Source organism: Staurois parvus, unplaced genomic scaffold (assembly GCF_062004578.1).
Source record: "Staurois parvus isolate SC_StPar_1 unplaced genomic scaffold, SC_StPar_1.0 ptg000153l, whole genome shotgun sequence".
Classification (NCBI taxonomy): Eukaryota; Metazoa; Chordata; class Amphibia; order Anura; family Ranidae; genus Staurois; species Staurois parvus.
In genome coordinates, this window is record NW_028317949.1 from 22479197 (window position 1) to 22492359 (window position 13163).

The window sequence follows — 13163 nt, forward strand, 5'->3', positions numbered from 1 at the left end:
AGCCCAAAGGGGACTGTATATAATTGCCTCCTAAAGGGGAAAATGACATGTTTTTCTCTGTGTGGGGTAAACATATGCAGAGCCCAAAGGTGATTATATACGCTTGCCTCCCACAGGGGAAAATAATAAATTTTCCTTTGTGTGGGGTAAACGTATGCAGAGCCCAAAGATGATGATATATGCTTGCCTCCCACAGGGGAAAGGGACATGTTTTCCTCTATGTGGGGTAAACATATGTAGAGTCCAAAGAGGACTGTATATGCTTACCTTCCACAGGGGAATAGGACACATTTTCTTCTATGTGAGGTAAACGTATACAGAGTCCAAAGAGTACTGTATACGTTTGCCTCACACAGAAGAAAAAGACACTGGGAAAATCGAACTGTACCTCCAAAATAATGCATATGTGGACAGCGCTAAGTGCCACTAGAGAAAAAAAGACAAAAGTTACTTTTCAAAAAACGTTATTAAAAAAAAAACATTTTTATTAATGGCAGTAAGCAGAGATAGTGCAGAAACAACAAAATATATTACACGTATTGATCCTGCCATGATACTTCTCCCTCTGGTGACAGAAGAAAATCTGCAAACTGATTGTGGATGGTCATGACCTGTGCATGACCTGTAAGTCCATAAACCAAACTCGTTGACTTTGATTTTGTGGTTTTGGTTCAACATTGCCTCTCTCCTTGTCCCGCAGAAAGTTGTGAAGGACACAACAGGCCAGTACCACATTGATGGCATTTTTGACATCCAGCTGCATGCATGAGAGCAGTATGAATAGATTATATAAAAATAGTGCAGCGCTCAAAACTAATGTAGATAACCAAAAAACACATAACAGTGATAAATACTAGTGTCAACCCTTAATCAAAATGCCACTTGTATCAAATAGTGCAACACTCAAACTAATACAAATACCAAGAAAAACATACAACAGTGATAAAATAAGTGCCAACCCTTGATCAAAGGTAAGAAATTAAAGTGCAAAACATGACCATAAATACATAGTGCATAAATATATAAATATTGCTTAGAAAAAAGAAAAAATGTCCAATACGGGGAAAAAAACTCTAACAGTGCTCACACAGTGCCACACAAAATGAAACCACATAAGTGTTAAAATCAAGAACAATGTCCTTATAGTGGAAACAAGAAATAATTGAATTCATGCGATGTGCTTTTATGATGATGGATACAACTGTGACTGTATCAAAAAAAAAAAAATCCTTCCGTGTATGGCTAAAGTGCCTCCTCACCTCCTCCTACTGACCCCAAAGGGCCAACAGGCATGCAGGATCACCTGGATCCTTAAATTGTAAAGGCCAGCAGCTTCTTTTCTTTCCTGGATCTCCTCCGCAGGATTCCACAAAGCCCCCAGTCAGTCAGGGCAGTCCTGGGGAGTAGTAGCTCACCAACCCGGTGAGCCAAAAAGAAAACTCTCTAAGTGCAGTATTAAGTAACTGATATTTATTTTCAAAGAGTAAAAACAGGGGTTACACTCACATTGCAGACATTCTCCCTCCTCACTGATGTGTGGGTGTACTGCATGTGCATGGGACCTCTCAGGTGTAGCAAGATGGCGTCTCACGCCGGAAATGCGTCACCACGCACCGGAACTACCGACTCGCGTACCTACGCGTTACGTCACCGTCAACTCGTGACTTCATCTGGGTAATACCCTACGAGTGTAGTTCCTCCCTTTTATATCGGACCCAACTGTAATGACATCGCTGGAGGCCCGCCTCTCATATACTCCACAGTACCCACGCCATTTTCCCGACTACCTCTCACCTAAACACACCGGCGGCCATTTTCCCGTCTCCCTCCTGTCACCTATCCTGCCGCATACTGCAACATAGGCTCAATGGGAGAATCTCCTAACCGAAGACTATTATTGGGGGACTGAATACTAAGTGCTGTTAGATAATATTAAATAAAAAATAAAAAATCCATCACCTAGCCTGCCGCATACTACAGTTTTAAAACCAATGGACAAAAAATCCCCTAAACAGGAGACTATTAATGAGGGACCGAATACTAAATACTACTGAATAAAAATAAACATAAATATATGTACATCCGCATCACTAGGGGAAAGAAACAAACTAGGAGGATAACCTTTAATTAAAAACAATATATGAATAATCAGGGGAATAAATTAAAAAAAGGGGAATATATTAAAAAGATACCCATAGATAGGAATTAATTTATTTAAAAAAAAAAAAAAAAAAAAAAAAAAATTAATATTAAAAAACACTAGAAAAAAATATTAGATAAAATATATATGTACAATCAATATATACATATATATAAAAAATGTATACATTCAAAAACATGTATACATAAAAGATCTATGTATAAATACGCCATAATGTCCTACATCATACAATCTACCCACACATTTACATAATAAATAATACAGTATAGAATACAGTCAAAATATGAAATAACTGTTAAAATCTAAACATTATTAATGATATTTGAAAAATATTAACACAAATAAAAACTACTAATATTAATCTCTCACTAGGATAAAGTGTATAACTATCTTTCACATATCAAACCTCTACTTATCCTTAATGTACAAACAAGGAGTGAAAAACAACCTCTCAGTAATTACTAATAAAGCTATTCAAATCAAACTCTACGTTTAGCCCTTTGGGGACCTGTGTATTCATAGAATAAATCCACCTAGACTCCGCCTGGCTAAGGGATTTAATTTTGTTCGACCCCCTCCAGTGTCTTTTATACCTTTCAATCCCCCAAAATTTCATTTTACTGGGATCTTTATTATGACATAGTGCAAAATGTCTCGAAACACTGTGTTTTGGGAATCCTTTGTTAATATTCTGGACGTGCTCCCGTAGCCTTTTCCATAATGGTCTCTTTGTCCTGCCTATGTATTGGAGCCCACATTCACATTCCAAGCAATAGACAACTCCCTCCGTTTTGCAAGATATGAAGTCATTGATCTGATACTCCTGGCCCGTCATAGTGGCTATAAAGCTGTTCCGTCTTTTGTTTAATCGTTTTGTAGCCACACATGTAAAACAATTTCTACATGGAAAAAAGCCTTTTTCATTCAGGAAAGTAATGTAATTTGTCATCGGAGGATCCAGTACATTCTTGACCACCTTTGTCCTGATCGTAGGGGCTCTTCTATAGATAAATTTGGGGGAGTCAGGTAGCAAATTCCCTATGACTGGATCCAACTTAAGGATATCCCAATGTTTTATATAAATATTCTCTATTAATTTAAAATGTACATTAAAATCTAAAATGACATTAAAATAAAAAGTTGACGGTGACGTAACGCGTAGGTACGCGAGTCGGTAGTTCCGGTGCGTGGTGACGCATTTCCGGCGTGAGACGCCATCTTGCTACACCTGAGAGGTCCCATGCACATGCAGTACACCCACACATCAGTGAGGAGGGAGAATGTCTGCAATGTGAGTGTAACCCCTGTTTTCACTCTTTGAAAATAAATATCAGTTACTTAATACTGCACTTAGAGAGTTTTCTTTTTGGCTCACCGGGTTGGTGAGCTACTACTCCCCAGGACTGCCCTGACTGACTGGGGGCTTTGTGGAATCCTGCGGAGGAGATCCAGGAAAGAAAAGAAGCTGCTGGCCTTTACAATTTAAGGATCCAGGTGATCCTGCATGCCTGTTGGCCCTTTGGGGTCAGTAGGAGGAGGTGAGGAGGCACTTTAGCCATACACGGAAGGATTTTTTTTTTGATACAGTCACAGTTGTATCCATCATCATAAAAGCACATCGCATGAATTCAATTATTTCTTGTTTCCACTATAAGGACATTGTTCTTGATTTTAACACTTATGTGGTTTCATTTTGTGTGGCACTGTGTGAGCACTGTTAGAGTTTTTTTCCCCGTATTGGACATTTTTTCTTTTTTCTAAGCAATATTTATATATTTATGCACTATGTATTTATGGTCATGTTTTGCACTTTAATTTCTTACCTTTGATCAAGGGTTGGCACTTATTTTATCACTGTTGTATGTTTTTCTTGGTATTTGTATTAGTTTGAGTGTTGCACTATTTGATACAAGTGGCATTTTGATTAAGGGTTGACACTAGTATTTATCACTGTTATGTGTTTTTTGGTTATCTACATTAGTTTTGAGCGCTGCACTATTTTTATATAATCTATTCACACTGAATTTGGTATCAGTTTTGAGTGCTAGCAGCTAGTGATTAGACTTGGTAGGTCCATTTGTATAGCGCAGGAGGATTTCTGATTATTATATGAGAGCAGTATGCTCCCCTTTGTGGTTCAGACTCTGAAGGCACATTCAACAACATGGCGGACACGGCTGAGCCGATAATTGAAGATTTTTTGCTTCTGGCGGAGAACATAGCCACTGTATGGCCTCATTAGATTTTCTGCCAATCCAAAGGCCTCATTGAGGCCTCAAGACTGGGTTCTTCTGTGCAAGGTAAAAGCCTGCTTGGTGGAATGTGAAGCTGTTCTTCACGTAGGCGACATTCAAAGGCCAACTGGTGAAAGATACAGGCATTACATTGGCTGCCTTACACTCTGACATCCACAGTTGCCAGGAGGACCACAGAGAAATACTTCTTATAATTCCAGACTAAGGACGCTTCTCTACCCTGACGTGTTTGCCATCAAGGGCACCAGTTGAGAGTTGGGGAACTGCGTTTTCTCCCAAATCTCATCCGCTACAGCTTCCCAGATGTCTTCATTAGGCTCAGGCATGAACACTTCCTTCAACTCCTCCCATAGTGCCAAGCAGGGACAGCATGGGCTCTGGCAAATTCTAGGTGGCTTTTTTGTGCATGGGCTTTAGGAGGGGCTTCCTTTGTGGATGACACCCATGCATGCCATTCCTCTGCCGTGTACGCTGTATTGTGTCACAGGAAACAATCACCCCAGTTTGCCAATTTCTTTAGCTACCTGCAATGAACTTACATTGTGATTTTCTTCAACTCTTCTTATCAGAAGACGCTCCTGTTGAGGAGTTACATTCCATGGACAGCCTGGACATCTCTGTGAGATGGTTGCAGTTCCATCTTTGTTACATTTTTGTATCACTTTTGCTACAGTATTCTGACTGAAAAGTAAAGTTTTGCTGATATTCTTGTAGCCTTCACCTTTCTTGTATAAAGAAATTATTTTCTTTCTCAGGCCTTGTGATATTTCTCTTCCATGTGGTGCTATTGCTGACAGCATGAAATGGGAAGGGGTTTTATTTGTTAAGTAACGCCCGTTTATAATCAACTGCTAGACATCTGTTTAATGAATAAGTAGACTCGCCTGTAGTTGAACTCTTGTTAATTAAGATTTTGTTGTCTAAAATTTAGCTTTGCTCCTAAGATTTTCATTGGGGTGTATTCATTTTTGCAACATGGTCTTGAATGAATTTGTTCAGAAAAATACTTTTTTTGTGTGTGCAAATGAACAAATCTTGTTTACAATCAATGGACCGCTGTCAGGGCAGGAGCTGAGGAACGGACAGGCAGGCCTAACAATGTAACGCACTGGCTGACGACAACCACCACCCACAGACCGAAGTCCCTCAGGGCGCGGAGTCTAAGTCCCAGGCTGCCCTTCACCAGGGCCCCTGATGGTGGGGATGGACTTGACGCAGCCAGGAACCAGGTCGCGGCCCCCGAGACACCTCAGCTGCGGTAATGGCCGCCGCCAATGGCGTGTAGCTGGTGGAAGACACAAAAGAGTAGTCAGACAAGCCGGGGTCAACAACAACAGGACAGAACAGTACAGGACAGCAGACGAGAATCACAGGTCACGAGCCGGGTTCAGCAACAGAGGGTCAGATTAAAGGAGAATACAAAGAATAGTCAAGACAAGCCGAATCAGATACCAGGAGAGCCACGAGAGTCAGAACAGAGTAACAGCAACACAAAGACACAAGACACAAGTGCAAAGAGCATGTGCGGGCCACAGGCTTATATGTCATCAGCCACACCCCTCTGGAGGATGGACCACAGAAACCTGAAGGCATAAAAGGGCTCCCATCATGCACAGCAGAATCCAAGATGGACACCAGCACATGAAGTAACATAACCACAGGGAAAAGGTAGGACCTTGACAGTACCTCCCCCTCAAGGGCCCCTCCCCCTCCGCGGCTCAACAAAAGGTTTCTGAGGAAAGCGGGTATGAAAAGCGCGGAGGAGGGCAGGAGCATGGACATCCGCGGAAGGAACCCAGGAACGCTCCTCGGGACCATAACCGCGCCAATGAACCAGGAACTGTAATTGACCGCGCACCAATCGAGAGTCCAGGATCCGGCTCACCTCATACTCCTCATGACCGTCAACCCGGACAGGACGGGGCCGAGGAAGAGAGGTAGTGAAGCGATTGCAGATCAGAGGTTTCAACAGGGAAACATGAAAGATATTGGAGATCCGCATCCCAGACGGAAGGGCAAGTGCATAGGCCACCGGATTCACTTTGCGGAGAATGCGGAAAGGACCGACAAAACGGGGAGCCAGTTTGGGTGTGGGCACCCGAAGATTGAGGTTGCGAGTAGACAACCACACCCGATCGCCGACCTGGTATGAAGGAGCAGGCAACCGTCTGCGATCAGCCTGGAACTTCTGGCGCTGAGCTGAGTCCCTCAAGGCCCTCTGGATCTGCCCCCAAGAAGAACGCAGGGCAGCAAGATGGTTCTCCACAGCCGGAATGTCCTGTGGTGAGAACCTCTCAGGTAATACCGCGGGTTGAAACCCATAGTTGGCCATGAAGGGAGACATCCCGGTGGAGGAGTTGACCGCCGAGTTCCTGGCAAACTCTGCCCACGGCAGGAGATCGGCCCAATCATCCTGATGGTCTGAAATATAACACCGAAGGAATTGTTCTAAGGCCTGATTGGAACGCTCCGCAGCCCCATTGGACTGCGGGTGGTAGGCTGATGAAAAGGAGAGACTAATACCCAACTGGGAGCAGAAGGCACGCCAGAATCTGGACACGAACTGACTCCCGCGGTCTGAGACAATCACCTTAGGTAACCCATGCAGGCGAAAAATCTCCCTGGAAAAGACCGTGGCCAGTTCCTGCGCTGTGGGTAATTTCCTGAGTGGAATGCAATGGCACATCTTGGAAAACCGATCGACGATCATGAGGACGACCGTATGACCCCGAGACACCGGGAGGTCTACAATAAAGTCCATCCCTAGATGTGACCAAGGACGCTCCCCATTGGGAATGGGTTGCAGAAGACCCAAAGGGAGATGCCGTGGAGACTTATTCTGGGCACAGATCGAACATGCCGCTACATGCCGCAATGTCGGCACGGAGGGTTGGCCACCAGAATAAGCGAGAGACGACCCAACACAGCTGGTTCTTCCCTGGATGCCCGGCAGTTTTGGCGTTATGGTAGGTACGCAGCAGGCGGTGCGCAATCCCTCGGGTACGAAACATCTACCCTCCGGCCTCCCGGGAGGAGCATCAGTTTGAGCCGCCAAAATCTGCTCCCCAAGGGGAGAGGTCAGACTGGTGCGAATGGCAGCCAGGATCTGATCTGGAGGTATAAGTGAGATTGGCTCAGAGTCCTCCCTGGACAACTCAGAGTATTGCCGTGATAACGCATCAGCCCTGACATTCTTGGAACCAGGCAAATATGAAACCACATAGTTGAAGCGTGACAAGAACAGAGCCCATCTGGCCTGGCGGGGTGTCAATCTCTTGGCCTCCGAAAGATAAGTCAGGTTCTTGTGATCGGTAAGAATGAGGACCGGAACCGCGGAACCCTCGAGCAGGTGCCTCCATTCCTTGAGAGCCAGAATGATGACCAACAACTCCCGATCTCCAATCTGGTAGTTGCACTCAGCCGAGGAAAGCTTCCTGGAGTAGAACCCGCAGGGAAGTAGGGGTCCATCGGGTGACCGACGCTGAGACAGGAGAGCCCCTACTCCCGTCTCGGAAGCATCAACTTCGAGGACGAAGGGCAACCCAGGATTGGGATGCGAAAGAATCGGAGCCGAAGCAAAGGCAGCTTTCAGAGCCTCGAAAGCTCTGATGGCCTCGGATGGCCACTCGTGAGGGTTACTCCCCTTCTTGGTTAGGTCAGAGAGAGGCTTTGCCAATGTGGAGAAGTTCCTGATGAACTTCCGATAGTAGTTGGCAAAACCCAGAAAGCGCTGAATGGGCCGAAGACCATTGGGACGAGGCCACTGCAGAACTGCCGCAACCTTCTGAGGGTCCATGGAAAATCCCTCCGCGGAAATTATGTAGCCCAAAAAGGCAACCTGGGATCAATGGAACTCGCACTTCTCGAGTTACAAAAGAGTCCGTTCTCACGCAATCGTTGCAGCACCTGCTTAACATCCTGGACATGGGACTCCATGGAGGTAGAGTAAACCAAGATGTCATCCAGGTAAACCACTACGCATTGCTGCAACAAATCACGAAGGACATCGTTTATGAATTCCTGAAAGACCGCGGGCGCGTTACACAATCCGAAGGGCATCACCAGGTATTCGTAGTGCCCAGTTCTGGTGTTAAACGCGGTCTTCCACTCATCCCCCTGTCTGATCCGTACGAGGTTGTACGCCGCCCTAAGGTCGAGTTTGGTAAAGACCGTTGCTCCCTTAAGGCGGTCGAATAACTCAGAAATCAAAGGAATTGGATATGCATTTTTAATGGTAATCCGATTGAGACCCCTATAATCGATGCAGGGCCTCAATTCCCCACCTTTCTTCTTTACGAAAAAAAACCCCGCTCCTGCTGGGGAAGTAGACTTACGAATGTGCCCCCAGGAAAGCGCATCCACCACGTACTCCTCCATGGCCTTATTCTCCGCAACCGAGAGAGGGTACACCCTGCCACGTGGAGGAGTGGCCCCGGGTTGCAGGGATATGGCGCAGTCGTAAGGACGATGCGGTGGTAAGGTACCAGCGCGTACCTTATCGAACACGTCCCGGTATTCCCCATAGTCGGTGGGCAACGCAGAGTCCGAGGAGGCACACAATACCTTAACCGGCCCCCGGATGCACCCGGCCCCACACTGTGGAGACCATGAGAGAATCTCGGCTGTTTGCCAATTGAAGGTTGGATTGTGCCTCTGGAGCCAGGGATACCCCAAAACCACCGAATAGTGTGGGGAAGAAATCACCTGAAAACAGGCCAACTCCCTGTGAACAGCCCCAATGGCTACCTCTATTGGCAGGGTCTCGTGGGTAACCTGCGGCGGCTGCAGGGGCCTGCCATCTATTGCTTCGAGAACCAATGGGGCAGCACGAGCCTGCAGGGGAATGGAGTGCTGCGCAGCAAACGAGCTGTCCAAGAACAACCCACCGGCCCCAGAGTCTACCAACGCCTGGGCCGTCACCGAGCCCCCTGTCCAAGAAAGGACCACGGTGATCAGTGGCTTATCCTTGCGGAACGCCGGGGACGAGGAAACTCCACCCAAGATCTGTCCCCGACATGATCTCAGGTGCGAGCGTTTCCCGGACGGGCCGGACAAGACTGCCGAAAGTGCCCACCGAGGCCACAGTACAGGCAGCGACCCTCCCGACGCCGAGCGGCCCGCTCCCCCTCGGAAAGGCGAGCAAACCCCAGCTGCATGGGTTCCCCACCAGACAAGCTATCCCCAGGAGGCGTGGGAGGAGAGGGAGGAACGGGTGGGACAGAAAACGCAGGTGCCAGACGATTGGAAGGCCTCCGCAGGCGTTCCTTGAGTGAAGGCCTCTCCCTGAGCCTGGTGTCAATCAGGATCAGGAAAGAGATGAGCTCCTCCAACACCACAGGCAGTTCCTTAGCTGCAATCTCATCCTTCAATGAGTCAGAAAGACCATGGGAAAACGCAGCCACCAGAGCCTCATTGTTCCAACCGACCTCTGCCGCCAGGGTACGAAACTCTATAGCGTACTCGGCCACGGTCCGTGAACCCTGATGCATGGTCATGAGCAGCTTGGCCGCCGAGGCGGAACGAGCCGGTACGTCGAATACCCTACGGAAGGCATCGACAAAACCAGAAAAATCTTGAATCACCGGGTCGTTCCTCTCCCATAAGGGATTTGCCCAGGCCAAGGCCTTGTCTGAGAGTAGTGAGATGAGGAACCCCACCTTTGACCTCTCAGACGGAAAGGCGTGGGGTATTAATTCAAAATAAATACCCACCTGGTTGAGGAACCCACGACACTGACTCGGCTCACCCCCAAAGCGCTGTGGAAGAGGGGCTGAACCGGTCATACCTCTGGACACCGCGGGTGCCGCATCAGCCGCGGCGGTAGGCACAGCAAGCGGAACAGCAGCGGAAGCGACCACCGGAACGACAACCGGCCTAATAACACCAGGAGTAAGGTGCGCGGTGCGTGCAAGCAGAGTTTGCAACGCCTGAGCGAACTGATCCAACAGGTGATCCTGTTGATCGAGTCTGGCGACTAGCATTGGGAGCGAAGGCGTGCCTGCACCGTCAGGGTTCATGGCACTTGTGTAATGTCAGGGCAGGAGCTGAGGAACGGACAGGCAGGCCTAACAATGTAACGCACTGGCTGACGACAACCACCACCCACAGACCGAAGTCCCTCAGGGCGCGGAGTCTAAGTCCCAGGCTGCCCTTCACCAGGGCCCCTGATGGTGGGGATGGACTTGACGCAGCCAGGAACCAGGTCGCGGCCCCCGAGACACCTCAGCTGCGGTAATGGCCGCCGCCAATGGCGTGTAGCTGGTGGAAGAGACAAAAGAGTAGTCAGACAAGCCGGGGTCAACAACAACAGGACAGAACAGTACAGGACAGCAGACGAGAATCACAGGTCACGAGCCGGGTTCAGCAACAGAGGGTCAGATTAAAGGAGAATACAAAGAATAGTCAAGACAAGCCGAATCAGATACCAGGAGAGCCACGAGAGTCAGAACAGAGTAACAGCAACACAAAGACACAAGACACAAGTGCAAAGAGCATGTGCGGGCCACAGGCTTATATGTCATCAGCCACACCCCTCTGGAGGATGGACCACAGAAACCTGAAGGCATAAAAGGGCTCCCATCATGCACAGCAGAATCCAAGATGGACACCAGCACATGAAGTAACATAACCACAGGGAAAAGGTAGGACCTTGACAACCGCATTTGTGGGAATATTTTGTAGTACAGTGTCCCATAGAAAATGTCGATTTTGGAAGAAAAGTAAAGGTTTTCTCACAAATCTGTTGGGGTGTATTCATTTATGCTGAGCAATATATATATATATATATATATACACACACTTTTTTTTTTTTTTTTAAATATTCATCTGAAAAAGAAGGGTAATACCATATATTAGTAATAATAATTATCAACATTTCAAATATAGTATAAATTTAAACAATATGAGGTTAAACTAAAATATATCTGTTAATTTTCCTGGATAACAAAAATGTAGCATACCTGATTGTCACAAGCAGCCGTTCCTCCGGTGATACATTCATTCACATCTGAGTTTCTATCCTTGCCAGCTTTGGTCTGAGCCTCTCCAGCAGGTCATCAAACGCAGCAACAGACATCTGTAAAATGTTTCTGGATGCAAGCATAGTTGGCCATACAGGTTGAAAAAGTACCCCAAAGAGAGCCACTGTGATATCATAGGATACGTCCAGAAACGACAAGGATGGATGCTTCTCTCCTCCTCCAGCTGTCTCCTTCTCCTCAGCCTCCATAACGCAGACAGCAGGAATGCCTCATCAATTCTGAGAACAACAGGATCCATTTTACAGCAATCCAATGCTCGCAGATGCTCTCAGATGCTCTCTTTCCAAATAAAATGGTGCCAAGAAATGATGATTATGCATTCTGGAACATTTTGGGTGTGGAAAATAAAAGAGGGCAGTGTTTATTTAAAAAAATGCTTCTAAACGCTAATGCGGCTAAACGCTGCTTAACGCTTGTGCAAAAATGCAACTTTTCCCGTAGCCAGTGCTGGCTTTGCAGCTTGGTTTTTTAAACACCTTGTGTGCATGAGGCCCAAGTATACATCAATTGTAGGATAGACTTTTATTAGCTGGATCACTTAAAGTGGTAGTAAACTCTTCTTTGTCATTTTGTCAACAGATCCTTCCCTCTGTACAGAGCCTTGTGTTGATTGTCACAGGGCTCTGGGCTTTGATTAGACACAGCCGATAAGCAGCTCCTGGCCATGAATCATTGGCTGGGATCTGCTGGCAAATTCCCACTGTGTACTATCAAAGGGGAAGTCAGATATATGCACCCTATATCTGGAAGAGGTCAGTGATGTATAGGTTCATACGATACGGGCTGTCCCTCCACAGTACAAGTGGGTGGTCCTTAAGTGGTTAAAAAATGTATACTGTTGGAGATGAGATTGGCTGTACAATGCACTACATGCACAATTAAAGCCTCTACTCCTGTTATGATTTGTGAATGACTGCTCGAAAATGCCTTAAAATACTTATTTCTCTAAAGCTGGCCATATCCATGCTATCCAAAATATGAACAGATTCCTTCATCCACATAATTTACTGTAGGTGGATAGAGGAATCCTCCCTGTTGGGATATTGTACACTGACAGTGGGGCTATCTCAGCTGATCGAGTAAAGTTTTCCAGCATTTTTGTTTAACAGATGTCAATATAACAATCGACTTCAATGTAACAGGGATAGCCATACATGGAATAAAATTTGGCTAGCCTCTGCTGAATCAGAAAAATTTCTATCCTTGTAAGGCCAGCTTTAGAAATATTACTAATCTAAATTCAGTGCTCCATGTTGCCAAAACTAATTAACAGCCAGAGCCCTAACACATACAGGTGAAACTCGAAAAATTTGAATATTGTGCAAAAGTTTATTTATTTCAGTAATGCAACTTAAAAGGTGAAATTAATATATGAGATAGACTCATTACATGCAAAGCAAGATAGTTCAAGCCATGATTTGTCATAATTGTGATGATTATGGCTTACAGCTCATGAAAACCCCAAATCCGCAATCTCAGAAAATTAGAATATTGTGAAAAGGTGCAATATTCTCGGCTCAAAGTGTCCCACTCTAATCAGTTAATTAAGCCATAACACCTGCAAAGGGTTCCTGAGCCTTTAAATGGTCTCTCAGTCTGGTTCAGTAGGAATCACAATCATGGGAAAGACTGCTGACCTGACAGTTGTGCAGAAAACCATCATTGACACCCTCCATAAGGATGGAAAGCCTCAAAAGGTAATTGCAA

The 13163-nt window shown here is 46.1% G+C and overlaps 1 protein-coding gene and 1 pseudogene across 2 annotated transcripts in view; one reads left to right on the plus strand and one right to left on the minus strand.

The window, feature by feature from the left end:
* The window catches only part of CDH20 (cadherin 20), a 472975-nt gene that overhangs the window by 118082 nt on the left and 341730 nt on the right, over positions 1-13163 (plus strand). The gene's annotated exons all lie outside the window — the stretch shown is intronic.
* On the minus strand, positions 531-4742 carry LOC149463745 (uncharacterized; annotated as a pseudogene).